Raw genomic sequence first — 18890 nt, 5'->3', positions numbered from 1 at the left:
TCCCTGACCGACTTCTTCTTCTTCCCATCATTGGGAGTCTTTTAAGGTGGAGGACTCTTGCTAGAGCCAGCCTTGTTGTTGATCATCTCCTTGATTTCACCCTTAAAGGAGTTCATGAATTTCATGAGCTCATTCCGGGTGACTGGAGCTTCTCCTCTGGTCTTTCGGGTTTCCCCGTCTGACCTCCCAGGGGGCCGCCTGCTTGAACCCGCCTGGTCTTGATTTCGCTCCAGTTGATCCATGGAACGAATGGATTTAGAGATGAGGGAGCCGTTTTTGGTTATGTAGGTCTCCACATCATTGTCCTCTTCATCCTCCTCCTCAGTAAATACCTCTGGCTGAGGCTGAGGTTGAGGGATTTCCAAGCCTGCCGGTTGAATAACCGGTTGTATGTCCTCCTGGTTACTTGCCTGAGTAACCGAACGCAGAGAAGTAGAGTTAGAAATTGATACAGAATCTTGAACCATCTTGAGGTATGAAAGGAATGGTGTCCTTCGAACAAGTGTATTATTCTGATAGCGGGTTCAAAATTAATAGAAAGCTAATATATTCAGCAAGGTCAAGTGATCGGAATTCCTGGGTGGAGGCCACTTCCGATCAATAATACTAATATAATTAATATTACAGCTTAATCTTGGCTGAACCCTTCTGGTCACACCCAAGCAAAAAATATACGAACCGACTCAACGAATTAATTCGGAAGAAATTAATTTGTCGCCAGAGTGTTAAACATTTAGACGTCGGAAATTTGAGCTTGGAGCGTCAAAACCGAGCGTCGGAGAATCTCAAATGTCGAGCCAAAATTTAGGATTTGGTGAGACGGGAAAATGCATCAAGTAACGAGTAAAATCCTAGCCACGCAAAAAGGCTAGGAATGCATGCCCAATAGGAGCATGCCACGTGGAAGCACACATGGAAAAAAAAACGCCATGTGGCAGCACACGTGGCCGCCACGTTGGCAGCCACCAAGTGGCAGCAGCAACGTTGGCAGCCGCCACATTGGCAGCCACCAAGTGGCAACGTGCCACGTGGCAGCTCCATGGTGGCGGCGCGCCACGGTGGCGACACATGTGGCAATGGCCGTGGACCCGGGTTGATGGGTCATGGACACGGGTCAAAATAAAATGGGCCAACCGAACCCAACTTGGGGCTCAAGGTTGGGTGACACATGGTTAGTTCACATTGCATGTGAAATTCCTTGGGGACCAAGTGAGAAAGTGGTCCATTCCTAACCATGTGACACTTGTTACTTGTTCCTTTGTTTATTTAACTAAGGGTTGAATTCACAAATCTTTCCATGTGGGATCTTTTTGTCAAAAATCCCACATTGAAAGATGAGTGAAATTCACAAGGCATACTTCCTTATAAATAGTCATGGCATGGCTTGAGAATTCTTTGCTTGAGTGGGAGTTAGAAATAGCATTCCATATTTTTGGGAAAACTCTTAAACTCTAATAACACTCGGGTTTTGATCGGACCTTGCTAACTCCAAGGTAGCGGACCTTAAAGTCGCGTGTTCGTCCTTTGTGGGTGGATATCGTTGGAGGCACGGCATTTGCGGTGCTCAAGACTTTCAAGTAAGAGCCCGTTTTGTGAGGGCGAAGCTCGCTTAAAGGGTATGATTCGTTCTTCCTTTTCTTATGATTATTTATTTATGCTTTATGGGTTTATTAATTACGAGTGGTTCCTTGGGTCGGGGTTGTTTTCGCGGTGAGTCGGACTCACCAAACCCCAACAAGGTACTTTCCCCACAGACGGCGCCAAATGTTTTGGGTGATTTTGTCCCCTGGGAGAGTTACGGCTCGAAGACTGGTCCTACTGGCTCTGTACCTGCAAAATCAACGTAGACACCGGTTGGGTGGTGCTCCGCCTCCAACGCTCAAGTTAGTAACTTTAAGGAGAGTAAAAGGTGCGGAAATTAAGGTGGGGATCTTCTTGGGTTCCAAGCTTAGGATTTCTCTAATGTGAGAGAAAGTAGGGTATGATAAATGATTGTGAATTTCTGAATATCTCCCTATTTATAGGGTCGTTGGGAAAAGTGCCCTCTCCTAGGTCATTCTGACCTAAGACTGATGGGCTGCGCCGCCAAATAGCGAATTTTGGGGACACTAGGCGAAAAACCTAATTGGCCACCGGTTCAAAACCCCCCTTTGCCACCGGTTTTGAACCGGTGGCCAGTGGGGGGGTGGCAAATCCTAGAACAAAAGGCCACCGGTTCAAAACCGGTGGCAAAATTAAGTATTGCCACCGGTTAACCGGTGGCAAAAACAGTTGGCGCTTTAATTTTTTTTTTTTGTATTAAAGATAAATGCCACCGGTTAACCGGTGGCAATGTACCTTTTTTTTTTTTTTTTGCCTTTTCAAAAAGAAATATAATAATAGAATAATTAAATCAAAAAAAAAAATTAGAACATCAAAATCCAAATACAAACAATAACGATAAATATGATTGAAAATTTATAATATATAATAAAAAAAAAATTACAATATACAGATCAATGAAATCAAAAGTATTTCCTACCAAAAAAAAATCGAATAATTACAACATATTAGTCAAAAAATTTACAATATAAAAAAAAAAATTTACAACATCAAAATCAAACTTCTTGCATCTTGATTCATCAGCTTGATTCTTTTTTTTTTGACAAATCGGCTTGATTCTTCGATTTAAATTAAATCAATATACCTGCGTTTATGACAACAAACAAATAAATCTATTAAAATTAATAAACTGCAAAAAAAATAAAAACCAAAAAAAAACAAAAACAAAAAAAAACAAGAATGATTTGCATCTACCCTTTAATCCAATAAAATCAACCCCACATATTAGTTAAAAACCCAGAAAAAAAAAACAGAAATTGATGACCAAAAACTGATAAAAAAACCAGATTTTAAATCGAAATCAAATCGATTAAAATAAAAAAAATTCGACTTCAAATCGATTAAAACCATCCCAGAAAATCCCAAAATAGATTTAAACAAATCGATTAAAATCGATTTTAAACCCAGAAAAATATACTCAAAAATTAAAACAAAACCCAAATATTAAATCAAAACCCAGAAAAATAACTCAGAAAAAACCCAGAAAAAAAAATAAACAAAATCCCAAAAACCCAGAACTAAAATTGATTATAATCGATTTAAAATCAAATTAAAATCGATTAAGATACTCAAACAATTCCAAAAATGATTAATTAAACCCAGAAATTAAAAATCAATCAATTAAACCCAACAAAATCCGATTAATTAACCCAAAAAATTGATTAATTAAACACAAACCTCGTGCATGTCTTCGTGGTGTATTGTTGCGGTGGTGGTCGAGATGAGCGAGAAACATCAGTTCGTTGATGTGGTGGTGGTGATTTTCAGACTCTTTTTCTCAAGATTTCGAGCAAGAGAAGGAGGAGATCGAAGAAGGAGATGAAAAAGAAAAAGAGAAGTAGGAGATAGAAGAAGGAGGAGGTAGAAGAAGGAGCTCGAAGGAGGAGGTAGAAGAAGGAGCTCGAAGGAGGAGATAGAAGAAGGAGGAGGACGAATTGAAAGAGAAAGAAGAGAGGGGAGAGCAGGAGAGAGAAAGAGGAGAGGGGAGACGCGGCTGATGTGAGGAATGAGAGTAGGGTTTGGTGTTTATAAGGGGGGCGGTTTTTTTTTAATTGATTATTGCCACGGGTTCAAACCGGTGGCCTTTATCATTTTTGCCACGGGTTCGGTTTGAACCGGTGGCAATTTAAATTAGCCTATCCCGCCCATTTTTAAGCCACCGGTTTTCGAAAACCGGTGGCCATAGAGCGGTGCTTCTTTGAATTTTTCTACTAGTGGGAATTAGGCCCTTGAAGGCCGCAATTCTACGAAAATATCTAGAGAGGCCACGTGTTAGCTGGAGATTGGTCAAAGGTGACTTGCCAGCCTCTGACACGTGGCACCTCCTCATTAGTCCACTTGTCTAGGGTAAAAATACCCTAAACACCAAGGACTCGTGGGAACGTTTGAGAAACTTATGTTGGGTATTGTTGTTAAGCGTCGGGTTGTATAGCTTTTGGATTGTTTTATGATGATGATGATGATGATGTCTTCTTTGATTATGATTTGGGTAATTGGTTATGCCTAAGGATCAAGTTTGTTAGTTTTTTTTGTCTTTCTTTTCTATTTTGCTAACCCTTTTTCTTTGTATAATGTTTGTTTTTGCCTTTCTCTCTCTCTCTTTTGTAGCTTTGAAGAACGATGGAAGCAACACTTGAAGCTTTGGTAAATGGTTTGGTTGCTTTATTTATCTTTAAGAGACATTTGGGTGAGATCTTTCCATTTCCCTCTTTACTTTTTCTTTGAGTGCTTAGTTTAGGTCTAGCTTAGGAAGAAGTTGCATGGTTCGAGGTTGTTTGAATTTTGTTCTAAGGAACCTGGGATCGTTGATGTTGTTATCAACGATCACTTGTATGAGGATTGGGATTTACTTTGATCATATGCCTCGTTTGTTAACCTTTTGGATTTCTTCCTCTTTCTTTCGTTTTGTTTTCCTTTTTGTGTGACAAGCATGACTATGACAAAATGAAATGATTTTGATTTGGAAATTGCTCATGCATTTGGAATTGGTTGTTTTTATGATTTGCCAATGAATGCTTTTCTTCCTAGTTGATGGTGGCCGACACGGTTTAAGATTTCTTGTGGTTGAGATGGAAAAATTTTAAGCTAAGCCAGTAAGGTTAAGAACTATAGAGGACGTTTGAACCCTTAGTTCACGAGAAAGTGGTAAACTGGTGTTGCTCTCTATAGTGGATATGAAGCTCTTTAGTTGGTATTTGCTAGTTTCCATCCCTTGTGAGGTTTAAATTGTTTAAGACTTCATCAATCTTGTTGAGCGACATTTAGGATCCTTGACTATGCATAGCTTAATCCTTGTGTTGTCCTCTAGCTCCCAAGATCGTGACCAAGCAACTTTAAGGGAGCAAAAGGGAACCTTTTCTCATTTTTCTTTATTTTCTTATTGTTTTGTTACAAATTTGGTTTTCTATTTTGCATCAACCTACTTGCTAACCAATTTGGGCCTTATTTCCCTTTTTTGTCTTAACCATATTATTAACCTAACAGCTTATGTTCTACCAACCTTTTTAGTTCGTGAGCATTGGCATGTGAAGTTTGAGGCCAGGTTTGAGAGTGTTGAACATGAGCAAGAAAACTTTGTGAATTGGATTAAGTAAAGGTTTTGAAAGTTGAACTTGGAAAGAACATGCAAAAAGTTTCAGAAGAGAGTTGCAATTTAAGAAAACCAAGTGAAGTTTCAAGAAAGAGCTGTCCTTAGTTGAAAGAGGCAAGGACATAAAATAAAAGTCTATGCAATGAAAAAAAAAATTTAAAAAAAAGAAAAGAAAAGGTTTTGTTGTTCCTTTCCAATAAATGGATGTAGTTAGGGATGTCAATTTAATCGGAATTCGATTCGAATCCGATCCGATCGAAGAAAAAAAATATGATCCGAATCCGTTTAAAATTAGTCTGAATCCGAATTTGATAAAATACATCCGAACGAATAGGAGGCAGAACGGACTTAGACCCTACGCCCTACGGAGTCCGATCCGAGTCCGAATCCGAGAGTATGAGCGTATGCTTTATAACTTGTGACAATTGTTTGCTTGTTTTGTAGAAAAATTTGTTATGTAACTTAGTTCATAATTTAAATATGTTATGTTTATAATTTAATTGGTATGACAATACAAGCAATTTTAGGTACATATGACATTACCGAAAAAAAATACAAAATTCTTATTATTTCGGAGGTCCATATAAACGGACTGGATTTGGATCCGAAAATCACGAGTCGGATCGGATTCGGACTCGGATTCGAATCCAAGTCCAAGGTCCGTTTACTAAATGGATCAGATTCGGATTTAGCCACATCCGACCCGAATCCGATCTGTTTCCATCCCTAGTTGTAGTAATGTTGTGAGGTTTGTATTGAAGGTTGTTAGTTTGAGATTAGGTTCAATTCTTAGTTTGTTCTTGAGAGATGGCCACTCTTTTGCTTCACATAGGAATTGCCACAAAAATTTTCAAGTTGATTTCCAGCCTTTACCCCTAGCCATAACATTAGAACCCTTGTAAAGATGACAAGGGAATAAACACGTCGTCAATTGTCTTTCCCTAGATCAAATACAATTTATACAACCTAAACAAACCTAATACGAGTATAAGGCAAGCATAGGGGCCGAACCACAGAGAACGGATAAACACCACCAAATGTTATCGACAATTAAGCTAGTCCGGAATAGGAGATAAATAAACTAAAGTCTAAAAATGCTAAAACAAGAAATAAAACATTAAGGGAAATGGTTTAGGTATAGCATTCACTTGAACATAAACAAAAGCATAGAAGTTGAATTAATTATGAACTAAACATGCTCAAATATCGAAATAAAAGATCCAATCTAGCCGCCTTCCGGGGTCAATTGGCTTCTCCTTACATAGCCTCTATGTTTCCACACTAGAACCATATATTAGAAGGTGCAATCAAAGAACTATCGATAACAATGAACCTTAACTAAGTCAACTTTCGTTTCTTGTTAGCAAAGATTCACCTTTAATCAACTAACAATGTGCACTTGCAAGAAGATTAAAGAATATCAAACTAACATACAAAGACTTTAATCACAAATAAATCAACTCTAAACCTAGAACATGCTCAAAATCCAACTACACCACAACCATCCCCTTAATGGGGAAATTACTCACTAATCATGATAATAACGAGATTAATTAACAAATAACCAAGAATCAACATGATTAACAAGTAATACCAACAACTAAAATAATAATAAAAATAAAGCAATAAAAATAGAGGAGAGAGAGTTAGAGATTCTCATTGATTGAAGATGTAAATCAATAGAAAAGATGATCAATTTCTTCTTCAAAATCCAAGTTCAACAATGGTGAAACCCTCACTTTCTCTCTCTAAACTACCCTAATCCTAAGCTAAACCTAGAGAGAGAAGCTCTCCTAAAACTAATTAGAGAGAGTAGAATAATATGGATGATTGAAAAGTTCTTTCTAATTACCCCAAAAATGGGTAAATATACTAAGCTAATAAAAATAAGAAAAATAAATAAAGAAAACAAATAAAATAAAAATAATTAAAATAATTAAAACTAAAAATAAAAAGGGAAAATAAAGCCCAAAACCCCCCAAATCCCATCAGACCCACGACCTTCATCATCCTCGATTTTTTGGAGGCTCTCATTCAATCACCAACCATCAAGCATCATCAACCATCATCTTCACCGTTCATCATCAATCATCATCAGCAATCATCACTTAATCGCCACCGTTCAACATTAATGACCACCTCCATTCTCGTGCAAATCACATGAGAATTGACAAAGATAAGACCCGCAACGGAGCGGCCGCGGCTAGGCATCTCCCAGGCATCTACTGAAAGTTGGAGTAAGTGGAGAGAACAGAGGGCCGCGCCCGCGGCAGCAGCAGCCGCGCCCGCGGTGGTCTGGGTTGCTCCTCGCTGCTGCGGTGCTGCTACTCTGTTGTTGTTGTTCTTGGCGCTGTGTGGTGGTGTGTCGGGGATGAATTGGAGGTGGTTCGGTTGTGAATTGGTGTTGTTGGTTGTTTGTGAAGTGGGGAGGCAGCGTTGCTGCTGTAATTGATGCTGGTGGTGGCTGCTATGTTGCGCGGTGGTGAGGTGGAGTTAATTAATGGTTGCTGTTGCTGGTTTGTGGCTGGTGTGAGGGATGTTGCGAGATGGCAATTGGTGGTTGAAGATGCTGGCGGTTTTGGCGGTGGTTGGTGCTGGTGTGTGTGGTGTTTGCGGGGTTGCAGGCTGGAGGAGATTGGGTGGTTCGGCTGGTGATTGTTGTTGTTGTAATTGATGTTGCGTGAGTGATTGTTGTTGGCTTGGTGTTGTGAGGTGGTGGTAAGGTGGGCTGTTAGGTGAGAGGAGTGGGTGTGATGCGTGAGTGAAGGAGAGGGAGCAGGGGAGTGAGATGATGTAGCTTGGGGTGGTGTAGGATAAAGAAGGGTGTGGTGATGGATAAGGGGCAGCAGGTTTGTTTGGCGTTTGGCTCAACTTGGAACCCGAACACACTTGACATAAAACCCGAACCCCTACACACAAAACCGAGAAAGGATTGGGACAAAGAAAAAGAATAAAATAAAATAAAAATAAATAAAGGACGAAATAAAACAAAACCAAGACAAATAAAATAGAAATAAATATAATAGAAATAAATAAAATAAAATAGGAAAATAGACTAAAACTAATAAAATAAAGAAAATAAAGTAAAACACACCAAAATTACCAAAATAAACTAGAGACTTTATTAAAGAGAAAACAAGAGAATAAAAGGTAAAATAAGGGAAAATAAACACGAAAATAACCTAAACACTACCCCTAGGAGTGACATAAATATCACTTATCAAAAGACCCTTGGACTTTAGTGGGGCGAGGTCAAAAACCGGTCGAGGGAGATAGATTTCAACCCTGTGGAGAGAGTATGCATAGTTGAGATGTCGGGAAGACCTTATGATTCAACATAAAAATTTCTTTTTCCGATTCCTTCGAGGAATCATGAGGAGCTGATAGGGGTGATTTGAAGCTACTGATGAGAACGTGGACCATCTTAGATGGGGCTAGGGCGGAGAATGAAATCACTAGTTCTTTATGCTTAGCTTAGGTTTGACTCTTTCAACCATGAGCATCTTGGAACATGTTTTCCCTCATTGTACTGAGAAAGGTGAGTATTCTTTGGTGCATGTCTCTTCGTTTGAGTCTAAATGGAGCATTTTATGCCTTAAAGCTTGATTGGTTATCTTAAACCTTATCATTGATGAGTGACATTTTTGGCACTCATTTGGTTCCTTTTTGGATGATTTTTATTTCTTTTTATCTTTCTTTTCTTTAGTTTTCCTTAGTTTTATTCTTGTTTTCCTCTTTTTATGCCTTTTGTAGTTTATTTCTCTATTTCGTGCTTTTTCTTGTTTACTTGCTTTCTTTTCCCTTTTTACTTGCTTTTTATCCTTTGGTTGTAGGTTGTGATTGATTGTCCAAGGATTCCCGAGCTTCCTTTCCATGGTTTTCCATTGATTTTCATGCTTAAAGCTCGTGCAAGAAGTTTCAAGTCAATGTGGGGTTCAAGGAGCATGCTTCAAGGTCTTTATTATGCCTTCCTCATGGCTCATTTTCTTCAAGAAATTCAAGGAAGTTGCTGCCTACCTTGTCCTCCATCATCATCATCTAGGATGCGTGCACCTCGTGAGCAAGGGCAAAGAAGAAAGGAGGATGCTACAGCTGTGTGCGGGCGCACAAGAGTGATGTGCGGCCGCACATCAGGTGTGTGCGGGCGCACATCCCTGGGTGTGCTCCCGTGCACACCATTCTCTCTCCTCCGAGCGCCCGCACCGACGTGGGTCTATTTTTGGACGTCTTTCCCAACTTCCTCTTGGGATTATAGTTATTTCTTTCCTTATTTAGAGAGAGAAAGAGATCTTCAATTGGGATTGAATTAGATTAGATTAGATTTTTAGAGAGAGAAAACATTAGTTCTTAGCATTTTTAGAGAGAGAAAGTGTGGGTTTGATGATTGATGATTGAAGATTGCTTCATTTGATTTGATTTCTATCAAGTTTGTAAGGATTCTTTACTCTTTAATGCAATTTAAAGTTTGATTTCATTAGTATTGTTGTTTGATTTGGTTAATTGATAATTTAATTGATTTGATTGAATTTGTTGGTTTCAATTTGATTTCAATTGATGAATTTGGGAATGATGATTAGTTTAGTTTTGATTTTGATGTTCTTTATGGATTGTGAGTAGTTTATTTGCTAGGGTGGTGGTGAAGCATGTATTGATGATGAATTGAGATTAATTTGGGGGAAATTGATTGAGTTGATAATGTGATTAAATTGGTTGATTGATTTTGTGCATGTGTGTGCTTGATTAGGCTTGATCACCCTTGTTATTCACACTAGATTGCATTGTGAGTTCACATTGATACGGACCATTGATTTGTGGCTTACATTTACTCGATTGAGATATCTTGTGATGTTTCCTAGCTAGTGTTTGATGTAGTTGACGCTAATTAGACCTCTAGGAGAATAGCTTGATGTACTCTCTTGGTTGCAATTTCGGTTTTCCCTCGCATTGTTTGACTTAATCGGTAAATTCCCCGAGTTGATTGAACTTCATCATTGATGCATGTGGATCCATTCCCCTAGTGTCTTAGCATTCATTTAATACTAGCATTTTTCATTGCCTAGCCTATTCTTAGTGTCTACCATATACCCCTACTAGATTTCGGAATAGCTTAATTTTGGCACCATGCATTTATTCTCCATTCCCTAGGGTTCGACCTTGACTTGCCGCTACACTATTAGGGGTTGGTTAAGCTATAAATATTGTTTGATAGGGCGGGGTGGTAGCCCAACGACCTACCATTCTTAGCCACATCAATCATGTTATGTTTGTTTTGTTTGTCTCTTTATTTTAGTTCTCCTTGCTTGAGGACAAGCAAAATCCAAATGTAAGGGATTTTGATGAGTGGCATTTATTCCATTCTTTTATCCTTTTTCTCTAAGGATTCTCCCCACTTTTGCACTTGTTTAAGCCTTTTCTATGCATTTCATCTTAGTTTTGCTATCTTTTATTCATTCTCGTGTTTCTCTTCCTTTTCCCCTTTTTCTTTGGTTTTCTTAGTGTTTCTTCGTTGTTTTTTAGGTTGTTGGCCCTTTTGCTTGAACATATGGATGCACACCAAGCTATGGAAGGGAAAAGAGATGCTCAACGAGGGTGTAATAGCCATGCAGGAGCCGCGCGCGCGGAGAGCTATCATGAAGACTTCTCAGACTTTTAGTAGATGTCAAGCCGCACCCTGGAAGAGGTCTCTCCTTCTAGACTCGCAGGCGCGGCACTTGGGGTCACAGGCGCGGCGTCTTGAGGGTAAATTTTTTCCCTGCTCCCAGACCGCGACCTCTCCTCAACAGGAGAGGTCTCTCCTACATTCACCCACGGGTGCCGCCTCTTAAGCCACTATAGACACCCATTTGTGTCTCCCCAAAACCAAACCCTATGATGAATGCCTTTCATGTCGAACCATTATCGAATGAGGTGAAAGTGTGGAAAAGTCAAGTGTTGCGGTTTAGTTTTATTAAAAATTCTCTTCTCTCTGTTTTTGAAAATAACTCTATTTTAATTAAAATAGCCAATCAAGTTTAGTTTGGTCCATGATAAGGGTCGAATAATAGTGTAATTGGATGGGGCTCGAAAAGACCTTTCCAACGATATGTTATAAGCCCAATTCCGATGAGTATTGAGGAAGTTATGGCCAAAATACTAAACTGGGCCCGGTTCATTATTTACATACGGCCCAATGATCTAGAGGAGGGCCCAACGTTAATTATTATTATTTCTAAAATAATTAGGATTAATTGTAAGTTTCTAGGAGATCATTTTAAATTCTGATATTATTAGATTTAATAATTATTTTAAGATGGATTTTTATTTGGAATGAAATATTATTGTTTTATTATTTTTAAGGATACGTTTTATCTTCTGTACGGATTCCGTAGATCAAATTTGGTTAAAGGTCGGATTCCGCGTGGAAAGCGCGTGCAAGCCAGGGTGTCGCCAAACGACAAGTCTGTCGCCTGGCGACAGACTTTATCGCCTCGCGACAGAGTGAATTTTTGGTGACAACGTGTAGTTTTATTCTTTATCAAATTCTGTCAATTTCCGGACTATTTTCCTTATAAATAGGGTCCTCGACCTCCATTTTTAATCATCAATTCTCATCAAGAATTACTTGATTCTCTCTAATCTCTCTCTTGAGCAATATATTCTTTGTTTCTCTCTCTTTTTCTAAACCAACCTTTTATTAAACACAATTCCGCAAACACAAGATTTAGAATCATCTAGCCAAGTTCGAAGTTGCCTTCGCCCTAGACGTGCAAGGTTTAATATTTTCTGACGGTTTTGTCCAAATCTAGTTTAAACTTTATTTACTTTGATTCTAATTTAATTCTTTATTATTTTCATTGAAGTTTACTAACTTGTGTATTTTGTTATTAGAAAGATGTACGAGGCCTCAAAGTAAGTAGACTAGCTTACTCCCTATTTTCTTTCAATGTAGAAAGTTTTGTTATTATTGTTTCAATTCCTAGTATCATGTTAGGATGTTTTCAATGCTTTCTAGTATCATGTTTAAGGTGCCTTTATTTATTTCTAATAGCATGTTAGTACCATGTTAGGTTTAAAGCTTTGATCTTTATTGTTACTGACATGCTAGGATTTGTTATTAATCTTGTTAGTATCATGCCTAGGATCTTGCTAGTATATTTAAGCTTTATTATTATTGATTATTATGTTGCTTGATCATATATTATTGTTATTGCTTGATCACACCTTTTATACTTGTTAAAGGGAATTTGTACTTGAAATCACGCTTAATAAGATAATTAATAATATGATTTAGGCTAATGTGATTTTAATTCAAGTGATCGCTAATAATAGTTTTATTTGTGCATTAATATTCAACCAACATAGATTAAACAGGTTTAGGGTTAATATAATGTTTGCAAGTTAGTCAGAAAGCGCACATGAATACGAGTAGAACAAAGTAGAGGCCTATTTTATAGGGCGGGTCCTTTCTTTTGTAGATTGGATTCATACCCTCATCCCCGAACCCTATTTGGTTCCTGGCCTTATGGAGTTGACGATCTCCTGGATCGTTTTGGGTTTACAAGTTCCTAAAACTTGTTGGCGACTCTTTTGCTCTAGCTTTCTTCCCTTTGGAATTCCACCATACTTAAGTGTATGATCACAGTGGGGTTCAAGCTTAGGGTTATAGTGCTTGAAATATTCCCTACAGTTTTTGGCTATGAGGGTTGTTCATGAAGGAATATGTGGAACACATGTTAATGGCAAAATGCTAGTCCGAAAGATAATGAGAGAAGGATACTATTAGACTACCATGAATAGGGACTGTCATCAATATGTAAAAAGATGTCCCAAATGCCAAATCTATGCAAATTTGCAACATGTTCCTCCATCTCTTCTCTACACATACACCTCTTGGGACAGGAGGTCATGAATACATTTTAGTCGCAATAGATTACTTCACAAAGTGGGTTGAAGCACAATCATATGCTAAAATCACTTCAAAACATGTAACACTCTTTATTGAAAGAAACATAATTTGTCGATACGGAGTCCCGCATGAAATGATAAGTGACAATGGAACTCACTTTCAAGCCGAATGTGAAAAATTGCTACAAAAATATGTTATTTAACATCACCATTCTTCCCCTATAGGCCTCAAGCGAATGGAGCAGTTGAGGCCGCCAATAAGAATTTAAAGACTATCATCGAAAAAATGAGAGAGAATACAAAGATTGGCCTGACAAACTCCACTTTGCACTGTGGGGTTATCGCACGACAATCCGAACATCCACAGGGAATACGTCATTCAACTTGGTGAATGGAATGGATGTCGTACAACCTGTGGAGTTAGAAATACCTTCTCTACGCATTGCGTTAGAAAGTAAACTCGATGAAGTTGAATGGACTAGAGCATGGTATGAAGAGCTAATTCTACATGATGAAAAACGACTAGAAGCTTTACATCATACCCAATGTTACCAGACTCTTATGGCTAGATACTTCAACAAAAAGGTCAAGAATAGAAATATCAAAGTTGGGGACTTGGTATTAAAGGCACTAAGAAAAAATGTTTTGGATCCAAGAGGCAAGTTTAGGCCTAATTGGTCTGGACCATACGTTGTCAAGACAATCCTGTCAGGAGGCGCAGCTCAATTAACTGACATGGATGGAAATGAGTTTTCAAATATGACAAATCTTGACCAACTTAAGAAATACTACCAATAGTCACTTGAGTAAAACACTCAAGAGAGCTACGTTTGGCCTGATTCCTTAAGAAAGGATACGTAGGCAACCTTTAAAAAGGTGCAGCCACTTTAATTTTTCAAATTCTCGCATCCCACAATTGAAATATTTATGACTGCAAAGAAACAGGACTGGCGCCAGAAAAAAAGGCTATGTCGCCAGACGACAACTTTGTCGCCAGGCGACAAAAGGAATATTCCGGCGACAGAATCAAAACCTGAAGATTTGGATCACTTGGTATGTGGGGATTCCGTGGTGAGGGCACTCCCTTTGATACTCTTTGAATCTCTCCCATGCTTCGTAAAGGCTTTCACTTGGCCTTTGCTTGAACCCTTGAATCAAGGCTCTTGCATCCGCCGTCTTCTTTTGGGGGTAGAAGCGGGACAAGAAAGCCTTTGTGACATCGTCCCAAGTTCTCAAGGAGTTGGGCTTCACCTCTTTGTCTAGCCACTCCAAAGATCTTCCTATTAGAGAGAAAGGGAACAACTTGAGGCAGATGAATTCTTGAGAAACCCCATTGACTTTGATGGTGTTGCAATATTTTTCAAAATCCTTTAGATGGTTCAATGGGCTCTCATTCTTGGCCCCACTATATTGCCTTCTCTCAATCAAGGTGATCATTGCCGGCCGGATTTCGAAGTCATTTTCCGGTGTAGTAGGCGGAGCTATTCCGCTCTCAAACCTATATGCCCCGGGCACTCCAAGCTCCTTCAAGGCCACTCTAGGATTTTCACCCATGCCTTGCTCTTCTTGAATTTCTTCTTCACTTGAAGAGTTATAACCCAAGGATCTATTAGCCACTCTTCTTCTTGAAAGAGTTCTCTCAATTTCCGGATCAAGGGGAACAAAGGAATGATCACGGGTTCTATGCATGCAAAACTCAAAGAAAAATATTAGTAGCACGGCTACAAGTGTAGCCTAAAGAAACAAAATCTTTTTGTATTTTTTTTGTAGAATGAAGTAGAATCAACAACAAAAGCTAAGAACCAATAGCACTCCCCGGCAACGGCGCCATTTTGACAAGAGGAAAATGCATGTCGTTATCTACCCTTTCCCCAAGCCAAACTAAATTTGTAAACAGCTGACCAACCTTATATGAGTATAGGGCAAGTTAAGGGTCGATCCCAAGGGAATGCAATGATGAAAACTAAAGTCTAAGTCAAGCTACCTCGAAGTCGAAAATGAGATTATGGTTGGTGCTAAAATGAACTAGATCAAATTCAACAAGTAATCAAGGGTCTAAACACTAGGGATATGGGTTCCACATGCAAGATCAATGATAATGCTAGATTAAAGCTCAATCAATTAATTCAAGTATTACAATGGACAATCAATAGTAGCAATCAAGAGAGTTCAAATTCTATCTCCTATAGGCCAATCTAGTGGTCACTATGAAAGGCAAACCAAGAAGAATCACAAGCAAACTCAATCAATTAGAGCAACCTTCAAATCAATTGGTCATGTCATTAAGAGTTGCAATGCAATCTAGATTAATCTTATAGGGTGATCAATCCTAATCTAATCAATCTCATGCAAAACTATGTCAAACAATTTAATTGCAACAAATCAACCAATCAAAGAGCATCAACTAGCATTTCCATTAATCAAACATGCTTCCCCCTTTCCCTAGCAACTAATCTACTCACTAATCATGGTGAGATTCAAAACCAAATAACTAGAAATTGTATTGAGCATCATTCTATATCAAAATCTAATAGAAATCAAAGTATTCAATATTATAAAACTCAAATTCAAGAAAAACAAGCATCAAGCAAAAAGAATCAAATAGCAAGTAAGTAAGAGATGAAAGAAGGAAGAGATTCTCACTAATATTGATGATTGAAAATGAAGAAATCCAAACTTGATTGATCAAATGTTGAGTTACAAATCCAAAACCAAGAACTCCTCTCTAACTTCTCTCTAACTTCTCTCCCTAAAACTAAGCTAATGAAATATTATCAAAAAGTTGGATTCAAAAAGGAAATACAATTCTATTTATAAGCTAAGAAGAAATCGGCAGCTCCCGCGCCCTCTTTCGATAGACCCGCGCCCGCGGAAAAATGGGTACGGAACCCTCCGCGGGCTGTCTGGGCAGCACCCGCGCCCGCGACATCAGGGGCCCGCGCCCGCGGGGAGATAACCCGCTCCCGCGGCATGATCCCCTGCTCCCAAAAGCTGATCAGGGGGCCACGGTCTCTCTGAGCGGAGAGGCCTCTCCATTTTGCCTGCGCCCGCGGGAAGCCCTCGGGGCTACCGCGGCTAGTTCCTGCCAAGTTTTGGCATTTTTTAGCATCATAGGCCCGCGCCCGCGGCTTGATGACCCGCGCCCGCGGCCTGGTGGTAATGCCTTGGAGACCTCTTCGAGGCCTCTCCAAGGCCTCTTTAAGCCCTCTCTAGCCAAATGTTTCTTCCTTACTTGATCATTGAGGTCCCGAATTGTATCCTTTGCCAAGGTGAATCTCACAATACCTACACAAGTAAACAAAGGAAGGAAATAAAAGGGAAAAAGAGCAAAATAAAGGAAAGCACGATAAAAACACGAGAATCATAAAGAAAAGAGAAAAAAGGAGAAACTAAAGGAAAAAGGACCAAAACTAAGAGAAAAAAGCAACAAAAAGGGAAAGAAATAACCTAAAAGACTACCCTATGGCCTATGAGTGCCATAAATGACACTCATCACAATCACGAAAAGACTTAAGCATTTTGATTGGTGAATATGTTATTATTAAAATCAACTCCTTGATATTAATTATATCCTTTTCAACCAATCTAGCTATGGATGCATATACATTTCCACATTTGTCAGTTTTCTCCTTGAATACTTATTTGCAATCGATGGATCTTTCATCGTTCATGCAAATTAATCAAGTTTCGAACATGATTTTCAAACATGGATTCTATTTTGGATTTTCATGGCCTCTAACGATCATTCGGAATTCGGATTTGTCGTAGCTATCTTACAAGACACTATTCCTTTACTATCTAATAGTAAATAGTATGCTTGTAAGTCTTAAGTTTATTTCTAACTTAATAGAAAATTTATAGGATTCAATCCAAGCCTTTGGTGAATTCTATACCTATACGGGGTAATTGCATCAAACACTGAGTTTTAAGGTGCTTTCAAAGCCCTTTTATTATGTTGATCTTACTCCAACATTTTTAATGTTTTGTGAGTAATGAATTCTCTTTTAAGGCACTTGTAAAGTCCTTTTGAGTATTCTTGATCAAGCATTCTCATGAAATCCTTTAAGGTCTTCCGAGATTTTCATTTCTAGTTTGTTGCTAAGATCGATGGTCATCGGGTTCACTTTTCTCCCACTTGTCGTTTTGGAAACGTGTTACTTTCCAGAAAGACGCCACTTAGAGCAACAAACATTTTTTGTTCTCAATAAGGTTGTGGAGGTAATGTCCGTAGTCTCACTTGAATGCTTACAAAGAGACATGTATATTGTCTTTGGGTAAAAGTTCGTTGTGAAACAAACAGTTAGCTCCCACTTGAGCTAACTTAGTCTTTATTGAGTCATTCAGCTCCCACTAAGCCACCTAGCTCCCACTGAGCCACTTAGCTCCCACTGAGCTAGTGAACTCCCACTAAGACTAAGAGCCTTAGATATATACTTGAAAAGACTTTTAGAAGTTATTTCTATCCATAACTGAATATGGCGTCCTTTCTTAGCAACAACATATTGTTTAGCGTAACATTAGTCATTTGTGCAAATCTTTAAGAACTTTATAGGAAGGGTTGTGAACCATCATCGTTCGAGTCATTTTCAATTGATACCGAGGTCTCCGTGAAGACACACTATGTTCTTTGTAGAGTTATTTATGAAAATTTTCATTCATAACTTTGAGATGGTAACGCTTGGCTCAAGCAAACATCGCTCGATCTAATCTAGATGTTTTGATATCTTGCCAAGTCGATTCTGTACTTCAATGGACTCTTGAGCTACTCAAGTCAAGTTTGTTCACATTTGATGAATATAGCCATATTCTTTCAAATTCTTTGTGAAACGTCAAAGTAATTGAATCCTCTTAAGCCTTCGGAGTCAATTGTCTATACCAAGAACAATAGCTCTCTGCTTTGTCGGTTTCAACAAGTAAGACTTGCTTGTCTTAGAACAATTCCAATTTGAGCAACTTATCAAGAGCCTATCTAATAGAGCCTTGAGTACGTTCTTGTCGACGTGACATTGCTAAAGATGTTTGGAATGCAAATCAAGCCCATGACTTGAACTTAGTGAGTTTATCGTGTTAGGGAAATGTTTGTTTATAATCAAGCATTCTTGACTCAACGCTTGGATAACCATGCCATTCAAATAATCTCGCAACTATTGCTCATTACTTTGATTGTGAGTCTTTCCGTGTGTAAACAGATTAATTGCTGATTATGGAACATAATAACCATTACTTGTTCCAGCCTTTGGCTTAAAAGCTCTTTAAACAAAACATACGACTTTACAACTGATGTAGCTCTACTTGCTTAACTTCAATAGTTTGAGGTCACTATCATAGTGGAACACTCAAGCAGTATCCGATACTTATGAAGATAATGAACTGCTAAGTTAACTATAATAACATGAACTCATGAGTTGAAATGAAATCTAATTCCTTTTCTTCGTTCCTTCTTTCCTATAATTCTTATCATACAATATCTTATAATCTTACTTTAAGAATCATTTCTTTAATTACCTTGACTCTTATACTTTGTTAGGCATAATCAAGCACCTAGTGCGCCGTAAAACAAAGTTCCATCTTTTCCATTAATTCTTACTCGAATTACCACATCAATGAGTCCTACTCAATTATGTATGATGCGAAAAGATACGTTGGTTGTCAAACATTATTGACAATCTTGAGTTTGCAACTCAATACCTCATGCTTTATCAAAACTACCTAGTATTTTGAATACATGATGTCCAACCGTCCGTTCGGACTTAGTTATAAAAGTCATTTATGAGAATTGTATTTTAGAAATGCTTTCCCTTTCTTTGAGAACTAT

The 18890-nt window shown here is 38.5% G+C and overlaps 1 pseudogene; it reads left to right on the top strand.

Annotated features, from left to right (window-relative positions):
- The first annotated feature begins 14138 nt into the window (after positions 1–14138).
- Positions 14139–14237, top strand: LOC145596268 (small nucleolar RNA R71; annotated as a pseudogene).
- Positions 14238–18890: the final 4653 nt, after the last annotated feature.

This window comes from Chenopodium album, chromosome 19 (genome assembly GCF_948465745.1).
Source record: "Chenopodium album chromosome 19, dcCheAlbu1.1, whole genome shotgun sequence".
Lineage (NCBI taxonomy): Eukaryota > Viridiplantae > Streptophyta > Magnoliopsida > Caryophyllales > Amaranthaceae > Chenopodium > Chenopodium album.
This window is presented reverse-complemented; position numbering and strand designations above follow the sequence as displayed.